The sequence below is a fragment of the Sparus aurata genome, chromosome 8, assembly GCF_900880675.1.
Source record: "Sparus aurata chromosome 8, fSpaAur1.1, whole genome shotgun sequence".
Classification (NCBI taxonomy): Eukaryota; Metazoa; Chordata; class Actinopteri; order Spariformes; family Sparidae; genus Sparus; species Sparus aurata.
The window spans coordinates 29,553,618-29,570,329 of NC_044194.1; the positions used below are offsets into that span (position 1 = coordinate 29,553,618).

The 16,712-nt window shown below is 40.0% G+C and overlaps 1 protein-coding gene across 4 annotated transcripts in view; it reads right to left on the reverse strand.

The window, feature by feature from the left end:
- kiaa1549la (KIAA1549-like a) overlaps positions 1-16,712 on the reverse strand; it is a 104,101-nt gene that overhangs the window by 66,821 nt on the left and 20,568 nt on the right. The window lies entirely within an intron of this gene.

Consider the following 16,712-nt stretch of genomic DNA (forward strand, 5'->3'; position numbering starts at 1 on the left):
CCATGCTGGCTTGTGGATTTATTATTCCTAGAACATACAAAATCACTCAGGCTCCAGCTCAGCTAATAACTCAGACCAGTACTGATGACACAGAAATATGGTCTCATGCAAAGTTCTGTGTGAGTTATTTGTATGTAATGACAGTACTGTGAAGTAGTTTATTTTAAATCTGATACCAAATGACTCAGATTCTGGAAATGGAGTAGCAAAGATGTCATCCAGTCAAAGCATTTAGCCTCTGCCTTTATCTCCATTCTGTGAACTGTCTTCATCTTCTCTGTAGCTAAACAAAGCCTGAAGGTTTGGCAGACTTAGGCGATTATCCTGCCTAATACATTCAGTCTCAAAGGCACCTTGCTTTAGTGGGACGGAATGATGAGAAATAACAAGGCTGACCGTCTGACTGGCTCTCTGGCTGCCTCACTGGGTGGCACAGTTTGTTCCATCTACTCATTTGTTCTGAAGTAGAAAGGTTTAGGTTTAGGTTTGGTCTTACTCCATTCTGATGTTGAGTTTATCCTGCACTTCACGTAAAATCTGGGAAGTGAGTCTAAGGCAGAGTTGTTGTTTTTTTGTTTTTTTGTTAAAGCGCACACTCATTTCATCCTGCAAATGTGTTCAGTGTGCATGTGTGTCGCACACTTCCCACGCTCACTTTGTCTCTGTGGAAGATTGGTTAATTAAAAGACAGTGGTTGTGAGCAAGAGAGGATTTATAGAACCAACTCAAGGCTTAGCTGCTGGATATCCTCTAGACACCCGCTATAAAGCATTTCAACCACCCTGCTATTAACTACCACCACTGAGCAATCTGTCCCTTGTTACAGGATGTCATATATCATATAAGTCAATAAAAAAGGTAATTAATCTATTGACAGTTTATATTTCACGTTCTCCACCTTCTAGGTTTGTATCAGAAGTGCTCCTTCAGTCACTTTAGACTGTTGTAATCAGAAGTGGGCAAACATGACACTGGAAATTGGCTTGGATCTTGAGAAGCTGTAGCATTTATTCACCAACAGCCTACACTATGTTATTCCTTAAAGGAGTTTGCTACTTATGTCACACATTTTAGTTTTAAAAGAATCCTTAGATAGCTAGATAGATAGCTAGATAGCTAGCTAGCTAGCTAGATAGATAGATAGATAGATAGATAGATAGATAGATAGCATTAGCTAGTATTAGCAATAGCCCCGAATTTGTCAGGTAGACAGAAACATGACTCCAAATGAATAAATGCTCATGTTGTTCTGTGGCTGCCAAATGTTCAAATAGGCAATTGGTAGATCATTGTGAGATGTAAATGGTTGTAATTGCATCTTCATATTTATCTATTTATTTATTTATTTATTTATTCATTTATTCATCTTTTCATAATTGTACTACAATTTTTCCTGTTTTTTATGTACTGTTGTTATGTGCAGTGTCCTTGGGTGCTTTGAAAGGTGCCTTTAAATAAAATGCATCATATTATTATCATTATCATTATGTCAATGTTGAGCTTGTTTCTACTGTCCTGGCTGAAAGAAATTGTACTTTTTTTAGGTCAGAGTATTGATTTCCATAGAGCCAAAATTGTTTTCTTGAGCAATTACAAAAAGGTCTTGCCTACTCTGATTTGGGTATATATTTACGCTACATATTTATTCAAATGTCTCATCTTCAAATCTTAAATGTATAAATTAAGTGTGTTAAGTTTCTTCTTAAATTGTTCCAGCACATTTCAATCCATGCCTTAACCATAAGAATACCATATCATACCATTACTACAAAAGAAATTGGTTGATAATAGAACATTTGTTTTTAAAAAGTAATTAGTAATGTCTGATCGGAGTGATGGAAGGATGAATGGATAGACGGCGGGATTAATGAATGGATTGATTGATGGTACAATGGAGAGAAGGATTGTACCATATGCATAACTGTTAGCAGTGTTTTGAGTGTTTTCTCCTCTAACAGCTAGCCACCTGCTCTGGCTGAGAGCAACATATGTGACTCTACCATCAGACCTCTGTCAAAACGCTAGGATAGATGAACCTCCACTGAGAACAAATATGGACAGGATGGATGGTGGATGGTTGGTAGAACAGAAAGTGTGGATTAAAGATGGATAAATGTGGATCAGAGCAGGACTGACCTGCTTTATCTATTTGGACAAAACACACAGGGCATTTATTTGCCTATTTCTGTGTGAGAACATTCAGCTTACAGCAGATTATGAGAATCATCACATGGAAATGGTGTACAAAGCACTACTCGCCATTTACAAGGCTTTAGACTAGTGTCATGTTATTTATTGACCATAGTGCATTGCCAGTTGGCTTTGTGTCACCACTGAGTCTCTGTAGATGCCAACACAACCCTGTAAAGCCTTGCCAGGTCACTACAAGCTTTCTGACCATTTAGATTAGCTGTTCCCAGGTGCCAGCAATAGCATAATGGTAGATGCCTTCAGTCTATGGCTATGGCTTTGCCCTCCACAGTGCTTTGTAGTTCACTTGGAGCTGAGGGCCAAGCAGAGATGATCCATGTTGTGAGCAGGACAGGTGGTTAGGAAGTGGGCGAATGGTACTGAGCCAGCTGGTTCTCAGTTCCATGAAGCTCAGAGGGAAAAATGGGGGGGGGAGGGGGAGTCTGGTTATCTGAATCTGCCAACGAACCAACTGGTGGCAAGTTTTCATTATAGTTATAATTAAACAGGACAGATGAAAAATAATAGGTCTTAATCTCCATCTTGGAGCTGTTCTTGGCACAATTTTTCCACAAAACCTAAGACTGTCTAGTCTAATTTATATGACTGGGCTGCAGTACAGAGTCTCATGAACCACAATAATGAAGACAATGTAGATTCACCTCATTAGTCCAAGAAATATAGTGGTGTTAGTAACAGCCGCTGGCAGAAAATCGCGCAGCCTCTGAAAGTGATGAAACAAAAGAACACAATGTGCTGAAAGCTCGCAAAAAAAAAATGCCTTCACCATCTCTGCTTACACTCACACGTACATTCTATTGGAGTTGTGTTTTTAACAAGTCCAAGTCTGGACTAGTATTGGTTAAGTTTAGCTTTCTTTTAGGGACTAAAATCTGCATACAACAGCACAGTCGGTTAATATCTCTGAGTGAGCCCAGCTCTACAAGTGATAATTTAGTATTACAGTCATTTGATTCATTGACAATATTTCTTAACAAGAAGATAGGCAAGTATATTTTTATGTATGTTTATATATATTTATATATATTTTATTACATAAAATTCTTCAACTTCAATAGTTGTGGGTTTTTAGTTGAGTTCATTTCTGAAAGGCGAGAAAAATAGCCGGCATACGTCCCAACCACGTGTGATGAGAAGAGTGATTTGTATGTGGATGAGAAAATAGGACTCTTTTTTTTAGTGCCAGTGTGTTTAAATGACTGATTGATTTTCCCTCAAGCCTTTATGGTTAGAGTGGGAGTGCTGGTAGCCAGTCAAAGCGCAGATATATTCGATGTAGTACGAGACTCAGTGGGAGTAATGATGGTCCTAAGCCAGTAGGCCTTGTCCAACAGAGGGAGGCCATCCAACAGGATGGACATGTACCATTTCCTGAAACTATTCAGGGCATCCATCTGTCTGTGTGGAGGCGAAAACAGAGAACAATTTAGATGGATTGTCAAACGGATGGATGGCCAGGTATACAGATCAATGGATGACAATGGAAGGAGAATCAATGTACAGATGTTTTTTATGTTCATTCTGTTTTTATTAGCCTTTACTCAGCCATTTTTAGGTTTTCATATTTGCCAACAAATTAGAGTGACCAGGGCTGTCACTTTGACTGGAACTGACAACACCAAAGTGATCCGGATTGTCCATCTGTTTGTGTGAGATGGAGCAAAAAGAACGTGTCAGGATGGATGGATGGATGGATAGATGGACGGAAGGATGGCACAATGTCATGACAAGGCGATCGTCATTATTATGGTACCAAGGTATCAAAAACATTGTATTTCAACTAATTTCTCCCACTGCATGTAGATCATTTTTAATTCTCTGAGCAGTTAATAGTGAGAAGAGTTAAGGGGAAGTGTGCCATCTTTTCTCAGTAATGCTCAAAAGAATTGCCAACGTGTGAGAAAAACTGCCTGACGACAACAGCTACCCATTGTGTGGACTGAATGCAACAGAATAGCATGACGCCTGGACACTGAATATAAAAGGAAAGTATATTTTTAGGTTAAATAAGTTGTCTGTGTTTAAGTTTCATCATGAGCCTCAGTAATATACCCAGTTTCCCCTTCAGAGATCAATAAAGTATTTCGGATTTTGTTTCAGCATTTGAAAAGGGCACACACACACACAGATTCTGTAGATACCTGTACACTGTTACCTGACATGTTCATACAGAAACAACTACTGTCCTCCAGCAGGTACAGTGCAGGTGTATGCTCTTGAACAAGTCAACTTTAATCAGGTCCAACTTCAAGATCGTGGAAGTCTGAACTGGTATTTTGCTCATCTCTCGATAAAAGCAAGGATTCTCTGTCTGTCTGTCTGTCTGTCTGTCTGTCTGTGTGTGTGAGTGTGTTAGTCAAATATCTCTGCGAATCAGGATCACACTGACCTGAGACTTTCAACATGGCTGCTGCGTGGTTCAATGGTGTGCGACTTTGCATTTGTTTGGACTGCAATGATACTGTTAATAAATTATTTCATAAATGCTTTACAAATTCGCGAGCATTGTCCACCAGAGCCACCACAGTCATGTGCGCACCAGAGCCAATCACTGCAGAGCCCACCGCGACCCCCCACCTTAAGAAACAAGCAGATTTATACCTGCAGCGGTGCGAGCTGGACCGGGATTTCGCCGGCGGTTCGGTCCCGTTCTGTTCTGTGCATCTAAACTGACTTTTGTGGATTAATGAGACTAAACGAGTCCGGACCGAGTCTGTTCGGGTCTGAGGAGATCCGGAGACGCACAGACAACAAAGTGGAATCGGAATCTGTGGATGTTCGTGTGTAGCTAGCTGCTAGCCGCTAGCCAACCTACACGGCCCACCTCCCGAAGCGACGGACCGGACCCACCGGCACGTCCAAAACCGGACTTAGGGTAAATAATGTCCGCCACGCTTTTTCGCGAACATTGCCATCACGTTTGCTTTGTGTCTAGTGCAGGAAGAAACGGTAAAAACAGGCTTTTGTCCCGAAAGTGTCCAAGCAGCAAGTTTGGTTGTTGAGGAACAGGAAGTTGTGGGAGGGACGGTGGCGGATGATTGACAGGCAACGACGGTCGGTGTACAGACAGCGATATTGAAAGTTGAGAGATTTGTGACATTTAGTGTGTTTGGAGTGTGTAGTTAGTGTGTTATATAGTGTTTGGTGTAGTGTGTTTAGTGTGTAGTGGAGTCGGTTTTTTGTTTAATAAGTCAGAACAATGAGGAGACTGCTAAGTGTGGAGCAGGCAGTGCAGCTCTTAATTCAACTGGAAGAAGCTCAGGCAGACCTGAGCATTGCCTGCATTTAAATGTAAATAGTTACATATAACTTCGTAAATTTTTAAAATGTATGCACATATGTAGCAAACAACAATTTATATTTGTATTATAAGTAATACAAACTGGTTTTTTAAACATATTTGTGGTTTTCACAGTAAAAAAATCTAACTTTTTCCTACTCGGATTTTATGTTTTTTTGTGATTTTAGGTCCATTGTGTTAATACAGTATGTCAAAATGAAAAAATAACTGTACAGTCACACATGTGAGGTTGTGCTGAAAATAATGACACCAAGTAAATAGTTTTTAGGGTGAAATATAATGGCAAAATCAAAAATAGTCAAAAACGGCCAAATATAGCCTGGAATATCGGATTTCACAACAAACCTAAATATCCCTGATGTCCCAACTTCAAACACAGCCTCATTTGGCCCTCCATGAAAAAGCTTCTTAACCTCCCACTTTTCTATAGGAACATATATTTCCCACAGGCAATGCACTAGTCTAAAATAATCAAAGCCCTATAGTGGGGGCTTTTAAAAACACAGGAGGAAGAGCAGGGGGAAATTACATCTGTAGCTCAGATACATAATATAGAAAAACTAAAAGGGAAGAATGTCATTTGTCTCACAAATATTTTTGAAAGATATTTGGATTTAAATATCGATTTAAAGATTTAAATAGCTATTTCTGTAATATTCTCCTAATCTTTTCATATTTAATGAGAGAAAGTTGTTAATGCAGTCTACTAGTCTAATCTATTAAATAATAAAGCATAAACCTGAAACATTTATACATTTAGCACGACTTAACCTCTGCTTTAAAGAAAACCTTGTTAAAGACATACTAATTATTACCAATTGTTCTGAACCAGACTTGATGTTATTTCTCCTGGGACATCAGATAGGAGCTGCATTGCCTTGACATGGCAGCTGACTTAATATTAACAACTGATGTAATACTATAATATGGTGTCAAATTGACCTCAGTGGAATGCAAATGTAATTCAAACACTGTATGGTGCCAATTATTTCAATTTAGGTGAACTATCCTCTCTGTGAAGATCCACTGTCACAACATGTAGCTAATGATGATTATCTCAGTCTGATGTCAGTCCAGTTGTTTAGATATCAGGAGTAACACTACAGCAACGCTGCTACACCTGCCAATTACTATCAGCTTCTGTTAGCAATTTCTAGCTGAACCATCAGGCCTACAGTTCTTCAGGTTAAGTACTGTCAACCTGTTTGTTTGTTAGAGCTATCCAAACAAGTACAGTTACATTAGAAGCTCAACTGCACTCCATCAAGGTTTGGGTCATTTCTTTTTTTGTTTGAAATGTATACTCTTCATGAATTCTTGAATTACTGAATTATTTTCCCGCTTAAGGTTCTGGGTCAATTTATTTTTCCATTTACGATTTTTAAAAAACAGTACATTTCCATCGTACCAAACTCGACCTGATGCAATATAAGACTAATGTGAGAATGTCCTACTTTGGTATGAGTTCATTTGCACGGAACAGTTTAAAAAAGATTGAATAATTGAATCCTGCAGCATTACAGATTATTGTCTCTCCCTTCAATAGGCCATCGATATATATAACATGAGGCTGAATACATTTATTCTTTTGTGTGTGTGTGTGTTTGTGGTCTTTGGACTGGTATAGGGATGGGAAAGCACAAAAAGTCGCAAAATGTCAAGCTGAAATGTCATTTTTCACAGCTGTTTAAGTCGAACATTCTGGGTGCTTGGGTCAATTCTGGCCCTAACATAAAATAATTGCTGTGTCAAGCTCTTTGTCATGCAGTTTGTACCTTCTGGATATTGCTAGGAGGGCAGAAAAGGTGAGTAATCATTGCTCCTTTTCCATCTCTATGGTTTCATACATGCATACTAAACAAATTCAAAAGCTGAGAGATTTTGAACAAAACATGTTCAGTTTCCACTTAGGACACTTTCAGCACAGCAAGGCTTTGATAGCTCAATGTCTTCCAAATCAAAGAGCGAAAAAAAAAGTCTTATAATGTGCTAATGATCTGAGATTCACAGTTTATACCTTGATGCATTATCATGTCATGTCATGATTTGGAGGTGCTGTGTGGGGTTTTTTCCGTGCTTGGTGTTTGTTTTCCTGTGTATGTTTCAGAGGTGCATTCCGAGGCTGGGTGTGGTTTCCCCTAGAGGTCCTGAGTTCCTTCCTCACATAGCTACCTGCAGTGAATCTCATCATTATCTCCTGCTTAACCCTGATCTACTCTTCACTCGCTGCCAGATTGTTTTCGACTACTCATTGTGGTAGATGAGTTATTTCGAGCTTGATTTTGTGAGCGAGCTAACTTGTGTTTCTTCTCAGCCTCCCTAGTGTTGGCGTTAACCCCCAGCACCAGCCTCAAGCCACCAACTTCCCAGCCTCACGCACCTCCACCACCAACTCACCCTGGATCTTTCTGAGCCTAGCCACCAGCCCCTCCTCTCCTTTACCCACGGATTCCATCGCTACATCACTGCGCTGCCGGCTTCTGCACTACCCATCTCCCGAGTGAATCTACGGAGCCTCCATTCAACTTAACTTACTAATTATTGCCTGCTCTTTCGTTGAATTTGAAAAAAATTCCCTTAAACCTTCTCCCAGTCTGATTGGCTGCTTTTGAGTCAGGCTGTTAAAAACACTGACTGTTACAAGTTGCTTTCAATAAAAGATGTCAACCTATTACATCATAACAAAAAAAATGCCATCAAAATGCCCCACCGATCATTAGATGAAAAGAGTCAGTGCAGAGCCTGAACCTATTTGCGGTAACAGTAAATCAAGAGCCTCGTTCAGCTTGACAGCAGGGCTGTTTCTGCTGCTGGGTCTCTACAGCAACCGCAGGGATGCTGTCACCAGGGTAACCATTACCATAGATAAAGAAAGAAACAGAGTGACGTCTGTCCTGTCTGTCGTGTATCACCTCGAAATACAGCTGTAACGACAAGGTGCCTCGATATTATCAGAACAAACACAATATCAATTTCACGCAACAACTTTTGTCTTTGCAAGCAAGCAGAGCACAAAATGAATTCCTGTTATTTAAAAACTAAGGCGAGAATTACACTGTCGTGGATTTATGGACTGAAAATATGTGCTGATAAAATAAACTAGAGATATTCTTTTTGGCTTCCAGTCAGAACAAACTATAAGATGACAATCTCCCTCTGCATTTATCAGAAAATCGATCAGACCAACCTGTAGTCGCTTCAGTGCACTGCATTCACTCAGCTTATGATAAGAGGCAGCATTACACATCATTTTTAATGGCAGGATGAATATGCATGCAAGGGCTTAACAGACTGTGGCAACATTTCAAAGACAAATGATAAATTGACCCATAAATTGCTTATTAATCATAATTCCCCAGTCATAATAAAATTATTATGACTGGGGAATGAGGATTAGTTGGCTGCTGAATACTGAACACTACAGAAAGAAAACAGACAAAATAAAAATGCAGCATTGTAGCTATAGAGGACATATATCATCAGATGGGATCAGTGGCGATGTAAACTAAACTGATAAGAGTTAGCTGGAGATTATATTTAGACTTCAGGCTGTATGGCCGTCTGTTTGATGTGGGCTCAGTAGCTTTGCCTTCCTACTGGGTGACCTACATCAAAATACCCAGCCCTCTATTCTCTGCACAGCAAGCCATCATCACACACTACTCTTCCACACATGTTTTTTTTTTTATTTTAACTACCCCTGGGAAATGTTTAAACATTATTAGTTAGATTAAATTTCACCATATTTCTTCCCTGACATGTGAGCTTTCAGGCTGATTCTTGACTAAACAAAACACATCCTTTCTTGTCATTTAATTATATCGAGATTATTTGTTTACTAATTAGACCAAGTGGCAAACTAGCCCCCCCTTACCCAGCTGAAACCACAGGGGGATATTGGACATCTCTCAAGATACAAAGGGGTATAATAAGACAGGACAGGCCTGGCTAGCGGGTTAGCATACAAGCTTCAGTAGACATCTCTGCGACACAATACACAGACATATGGTCAACACTCATTTCTTTACATGCTGTTGATATCATCATCATTGTGTACGTTTATATACATCATCATCAACATTGCACCTTGAATGGAGAACAGCACTGTTGGAGGTCAAAATAACCACAGGTGACAAACAGCTAGTGGCAGATTGTTATTTCACTGCTTTACAGAAATGTCAGAAAGTTGGCAGCAGTGTAATAAGAACACCGCCTTGTAGGCTGCTGGAAACTGCCCAGTGCCTAACAGCAAGCAAACTAATACATGGCAGTCCATTGGGATATCTATTATTGCCTGGTTGGTATCTAACCGCCTGGCTGCTTTGCCTCTTATCTGGCATCTGGCAGTGTCTGGCATTTTTTTAGGCTGCCTGGCTGCTGCCTAGTTGTGCCTGTTTCCTGGGGAAGCTTTAACATGTCTTCCTGCTGTCTGACTGATATTGCTAAGAAACCTGTAGTTTCTCAGTGTGCTAGTTGCCTAGCTGGGGGAACCAACAGTCATGGTGTCATGTTTTGATTACCAGTGCTTGGCTCATTGCAGGAGAAATGTCCAGCAATAATCAGCTGTGTAGGAGGCTGCTGTCTGACAGGCGACTCAGAGGGAACAACAGCCTAATATGTGCTAAGCACTTGTCGCTGTTCATGCTTTTATTAAAGGCTAATAGAGGTCATAGATTAATAAAAAGTCTCCATCCTGCAGTAAACACATCTTTCAACAGTGATTACCACAGATCACACTTATTTTGTCGGACCAGCTATTTCAAAGATATAAGTTTGGACCTGGGGAATTATTTATGTCTTGTTTCACAAAAATGTAAATCAAATTAGTGTATATGTAACGGGCTGTTATGTGACAGAAGGAGTAACTGGTGTTCACTGTCTCACTTTAAAAGCTAATCATAAAATTGATTTTAGCTTCCTGTGAAGGTGCTAGCACATTGTCACTGTCCACACATATTCAGATATGTTTCTAAACTACAGCGATTTTCTCCTTCGTTTAAAAAAAAACAAAACATCTCTACACAAGTATTTTTAAAATACTATCTGTACAAACGGGAATCCAAAATGTATTCCAAGTGCTCAAATGCATCGCAAACACATCCTCAAATGTCTGGCAAGTAGGTGGCAATAAAGTCTACATTAACGATCAAATACCAGAGAAGAACATTTTGAGCGTGCATGATGAGCTTAATCTTTTTAATTACACACAAACACACACACAAGAGATTTTTTGTATAATTGTGAGTAACAACAACCTTCTCAGACTGAGTCAAGATCGGTCTTAAGTCTGCTGCATCACTCCGCACAACAGGATATGTAATTTTATGGTCAGTAATAGCAAATTATGGCAGACTGTGGTACCCTTCAATTTTTAAATTAGATTTTGTATTAACATATTCCCAACCCTGTGGTTGATGAGAAACGATCCGCACCAATACACAAAAATGAAGCTGGGTAGCTGTGAACAACCTGGATTTCTAGGAGGAAGTTTATCTTTAGGATTCAGTTGGATGATTTCATAAAAACACACCGTCTACACACACTTGAACCAACAGAGCCTGATCTGAGAAGTTCAGTGAGTGGAGAAGGCACATGGTTTCACAGACACACAAATACACATACACACACACACACACACACACACACACACACACACACACAAGAAATATAACAGTATCCAGTCATGCAATAATTAAGACAAGCACACACAGGCAGGCAGAAGGCAGAAGGCAGCATGGCGCCTCATCTGCGCTGCTCTGTCGCAGGGTCCCATGTGACTGGCTGACATGGTCATGTGACAGCTCTGGGGCACTTGGTAGGTCAGCCAGTCTAGCATAAACAAAACTGGGGAGACATCCTGGGCTGCTTTGATGTGCAAACACACACACACACACACACACACACACAAATATCCACACACACACGAGCACACAGACCTTAATTGACACATGCACACCCAACACAAACACACATATAAACTTGTACAAGCCGGCAGACATTTATTCTGAGGCGTAGAAGAAGACTCCAGCACGGCAACAGTCGGCAACGCAAACTCACATTTTTATCGTCAAAAATACAATTATACTGGGCACGCACACTCTGCATTCATACACAGTTTTAAGCAGTCATGTACACAAAACAACACTCTCCACTTATTCATCTGTGTTTCTATCTGTCACACTGTAAGGTTTAGAGTATTTTTTTCAATTGTGCTTCAAGTCTCAAATACTTTGAGTGAAACTGAAAACAGTTTGGACTACGTTAAAAGCTCTCAGGAGACCAAAGAGATACAATGCAGAGAGGGCAAGGGGTGTGGCAAAAGTAACACGGCAAATCTCGGCAGATCAAGATGGCTTCTGATGGAGAGCCACCAACAACAACTTCCGACAAAACAAATCAAAATGTGGAAGCTTGACTCAAACATATTTGAAAGCAACATCTTTGATCTCCAGCAGGGTTGGAGATTAGCAGTAGCAGTGTAGAGACAAGCTCAGACTGAGCTTGGGCTGTGATGCAGGAAGCGACAGATTCTGCATCCATCCCTAAACACTTCTCAACACACTCCAGCTGGCTGAAGCTAATGCTGGAGCTATGCTCAACAACCTCCCATCTGGCCAGTGTTGTAGCTGCTGTGGGAGGGAGGTGACCACCGCAAACTCGATGCTGAACAGCCAGCATGTCACTGACAGTAGGGAGGATATTTACTGGTCGGAGCTGGTTATCCATATTCCTCCCCAGTTCGTTGGCAGCTTTTCAGTCATTTTGTGTCTCACTGTTGATATCTGATAAACAGGTTCAACAGCACTCATAACACCACAGATGGAAACATCTAATCGACAATACACACTACACAGTCTGTTTTACTTTGTATATTCAAGTGTGTGATCATGAAAACATTAAATGTGACCTTTCCTGTTACATATAAGCTGACAGTTTTATCGAGCCAAAGAATGTTCCTCTTACAGGTGAGAACATAAATTAATAAAGAATTAAGCACATTCCAGCTCAGTTCAACACACTCAGAGGTTTTGCTGCTAGAGTTTTACTTGACCGCGACCAGAAGCTTATGGCGGCTAACGTTAGCTAACACTAGCCAGTTTACACATGACTTGATGGAACCTTTTATTTGTATCACTGCCACACCATGTTTTATTTAGCATCGGCTTATGTCTCATTATTGTACCTTGTGGCAACAATCAATGCTGTTCAGAAAACTCTTACATTTGCTTTAACTGAATTACCGTCTATTATTTTTCTTAGCTTACATGTGTGCATCCAATGCATACGCACAATGTACTTGAACATGAACAGTTGGGGCAGTATTTGAGGATTGCAACAAAGGCAGATCAGTGACTAAAACACTCGTCTCTGGTGCCTTTTTTAGGCTTAGATATGTTTTAAATTGGAAGTTCTGAAGGGAAATATTCTCCATTAGGCCACGTTCATCCTTAAGCGGGCTATAATCTTCCAGGTACACAGGCAAGCACGTAAAAAAGGCCACTCACATTGAATCCACTTGTCAACAAAAATCTACCTTGTGAGAATACCATTATTGGTTGACTTCTATTCAGGCCTTATTATCAGCTATACTAGCAAGAACTTGTCAGATTAGTATCAAGTTCCATTATAAAATATATGACTATAACGTTAACCTTAGTTAAGATTGAATCAATGTTTCACACACATAGAGCTGTGCCCATCCTTAAGGCAGACAAAGATACAAGCTTGCAGGAATTGGCAGTCTTGGTAATGACTGTGGAAATTCAGTTTCATATTCATCATACAGTTTCTGTGTACCTTTTCCATTCTTCCATCTAAAAAGACTCAAAAAACCCAAAATATCAAACAACACAAAAAAACAAAAAATTCAAGCATCCTTGCTTATTGCTATTCATTGGATTTTAGAGACATCTCTGGCACTCATGGCATTTACACACGAGCCGTGGAGGCTCATGAACCACTGCCTGCCAGCGTGATCGTCTATAGTCCTGGACACCATAGGGGCCTTAACACTCGCTGTCCTGAGCAGATTCCCTCAGCGGGAGGGGCCGGATGGTGTTGAAAGCATTTAGAGGAAGCAACAACAATTTGCTTATTCAAATCTTGGCATGGCAGGGAGACTATGGCACTGTTAAACTGGACACGGGTCTGCATATACACTGCAGGAGGTCAGAGAAGACTTTAAAGAAAGGTTTATCTGAGACAAGTCTTTTTACCTTACTCCACCACTGTCACTACACCTGTTGTTTTTCAATCCTTTCAAAAACAAATTTTATTTCCATGAGTCATTAGAGTCATCAAATTCTCTTGCTTGTTGTTAAACTTATTATTCATTCATTCAGTTAATTTAATAAATGCTACCTGTTCATGACCAGGTGTGACTTGGTGAGCGATCACTGCATGTGATCAATGTATTAATACCATGAGTTGTGAGTGAGAGACATTTCCTCACCACTATGGAATTTTCAAAGTTTGCCAAATAGGCCCTCAGTATAACACCTTAAAGGGTCTACAGCCAAGCCAGCGGCTCTGTCAGACTGAACTTCACTGCTTCAGCAAATGCTTACATAATTATGCTAACATCCTCAAAATGATATGCTATAAAGTTAGGTACCTGTAATGATTTACACATTATAGGTCTTGGGGAGGTTTACTGAATGTCAGAAAAAAAAGTACTTTCAATCTTTTTGTGGCTCCAGAGGAAGCTGCATGTAATTTGATAAAATACGTTTTAATAAGCAGTCGCCTGGTCTAACAGTGCACTCCTTCAACACTGTCAGACTCATTATGGACACTTCTTCTTCCTTTCTTAAAACTTGACACTTACATAACTCTCAATGCAACTTAGCCACTGAGTGACATCGCTGGAAACAATTTATCAGATTCCATGCAGCTTACTCTGAAAAATTATATTGAATGAACTGAAAATATGACCCGATGGTGGCACCAGATGAGAAGTTAATAGATCACGACCATTAGTCTTTATTCTAAGTGGGCGAGAATCTGTGTACCCAATCAGTGGGTACCTATGGTGATCCATCGACGGGTTGTTAGGACACTTTACTCAACACCATATAAACCGATGGTTGAGCTAGAGAAAAAGTCAGAGGATCACCAAAAGTCACTGGGAGTTATCCTTTGGGAATGATGAATGTCTGCACATAAAAACCTCTCATTAAACTTGCAAACCATGAAGAGGGTGATACATTATTCATTTTATATATAAAGTTCATTTAAGTTTTTTATTTTAGTTGATTTTAGGAGATTTAAAATTAATTTAATTCTTAAATAAACAAATGTTATGTCTGTTTTAGCAAGTCTATACCCAACCACTATGACCTAGACTGACACTACTACAGAATGTCATGTGTAAACATTTATACTATGGGAAAATTTGTGAGTGCTACAAATTCTCTTAAATCACTCACAAATGCCATGTAAGAACAAACCTGTTTTGTTCTTGCATGAAGACCATTATACTACAGGATTGGATATATCAGATACAACAAGAGATCGAGAAATCAAAGGTCATCTGGTGATAACAGAAACTATTTTGTTTTCCACGGAGATCAAATCATGCATGTGTCAACCCACAGGCGCACAGAGACACAGAGGCACAAAGAGCTGAAGGTTCTTCTGCGTCATAAGCTTTCACTTTTATCTTTCCATTATTTATTTACTATGTGAGGCACATCCATTTTGAATTTCATTTTCTCAAACCACTGCTAAAAAGCCCTCGTCACTTACAATACCATACAGCCTCTCTTCATCATGGAAATACTGCTGCTCACTGTGCTGTAGATAATGGGAGCAGCAAAGGTCAATTGATTCTCTCTGTTATCTAATAGGTTCTAATCCACTCCCTAAACTCGTCATTCTGCACAACATGTGGAGACTGTGGATCATAAGCATTAGAGTCTCGTGCAGAAGCGGAAAGCAAAATGAATCAAAAATAATACAAGACTGTATTTAGCCTCTATGCTACACATTTCTGTTGTCCTTTCAGCTCGAATAATGCAAGTTGATGAAGCACTGCAGCTCAGTGACTGCAGAGCAGCAGAACAATAAACCTGATGAAGGATCAGGCTGAAGGATTTCACCTCTTTTCTCCAGAACAGTAAGTGATGTCAGCCTCAATTATGCAAATATATGTTTTATGTATTGGTTCTAATGGTTGTTTAAATAAACACCACTTGGCCTCGTAAATAGCTGTTAACATATTAGAGTTAAATCCATCCTCAATATATTTTGCCTTTTTCCCTTTTCAGTTCACACACACTCTTTCAAATAATAAGTCAAATAAAAAAACATCTAGCTACATCATTCTACGTCAACATGAGGTTCAGCATTTTAATACTGCACTTCAAACAATTAGGGATTATGGGTTTGCTAAGCTGAGTGCCTTCCTGTCTTTTTTAACAAGATGCATCTAGTGAAATTGCCTGACACAGACACACACAAACACGGGCGTGCACACACAAACACACACTGTACATCACTGTGTGTGTTTGTGTGCCACACAGTGAACTCCAGAGCCTTTAGCTCATGTGGAGCAACACACATAGGGGACAAAAACTATTACATCATCTGCCTAAATCCATTTACTCAGGCACACACACAACCCAACGACAAATCCAGACACATACAGACACACGGAAACCCAGACATCCATTCACGCAAACATTAACAATCAGAGCGGGGATGGAGTTACACACACAGATGCAGACACACAAACATGGAAAATATAGGAGCACTCACACAGGAGCACAGAGAGACTTACAGAAGTCTCAGCACAGGAAACGCATTCAAATTTAAGAAAAACACACACAGAGGCGTACTCATGCATATACGCCAGCTCTGATCCCATCTCTTGCTTCATTTACCAGAGCCAACCTGCTGCTGCTGAGGCCCCACTTGCGTGACAGCAACTCTATGATGACAGATGATGACGGATCGTTGTGGAAGTGCTCATATGAAGTGTGTGTGTGTGTGTGTGTGCGCGCGCGTGTGCATGCGTGTGTGCATGTGCATGTTTCTATGATGGTTTCATAGGCCTTTTTTTTTCAGCATTCACCTGTGCCGTCTCAGCAGCATTACAACTAAAAGACTGAAGGTTTGTCAGGTTTTTAAATAATCCACCATGAGTCATCATGTGAGAACACAGAGTAGAATGAAAACAGATGTTTGAGAGAGGAGGAAA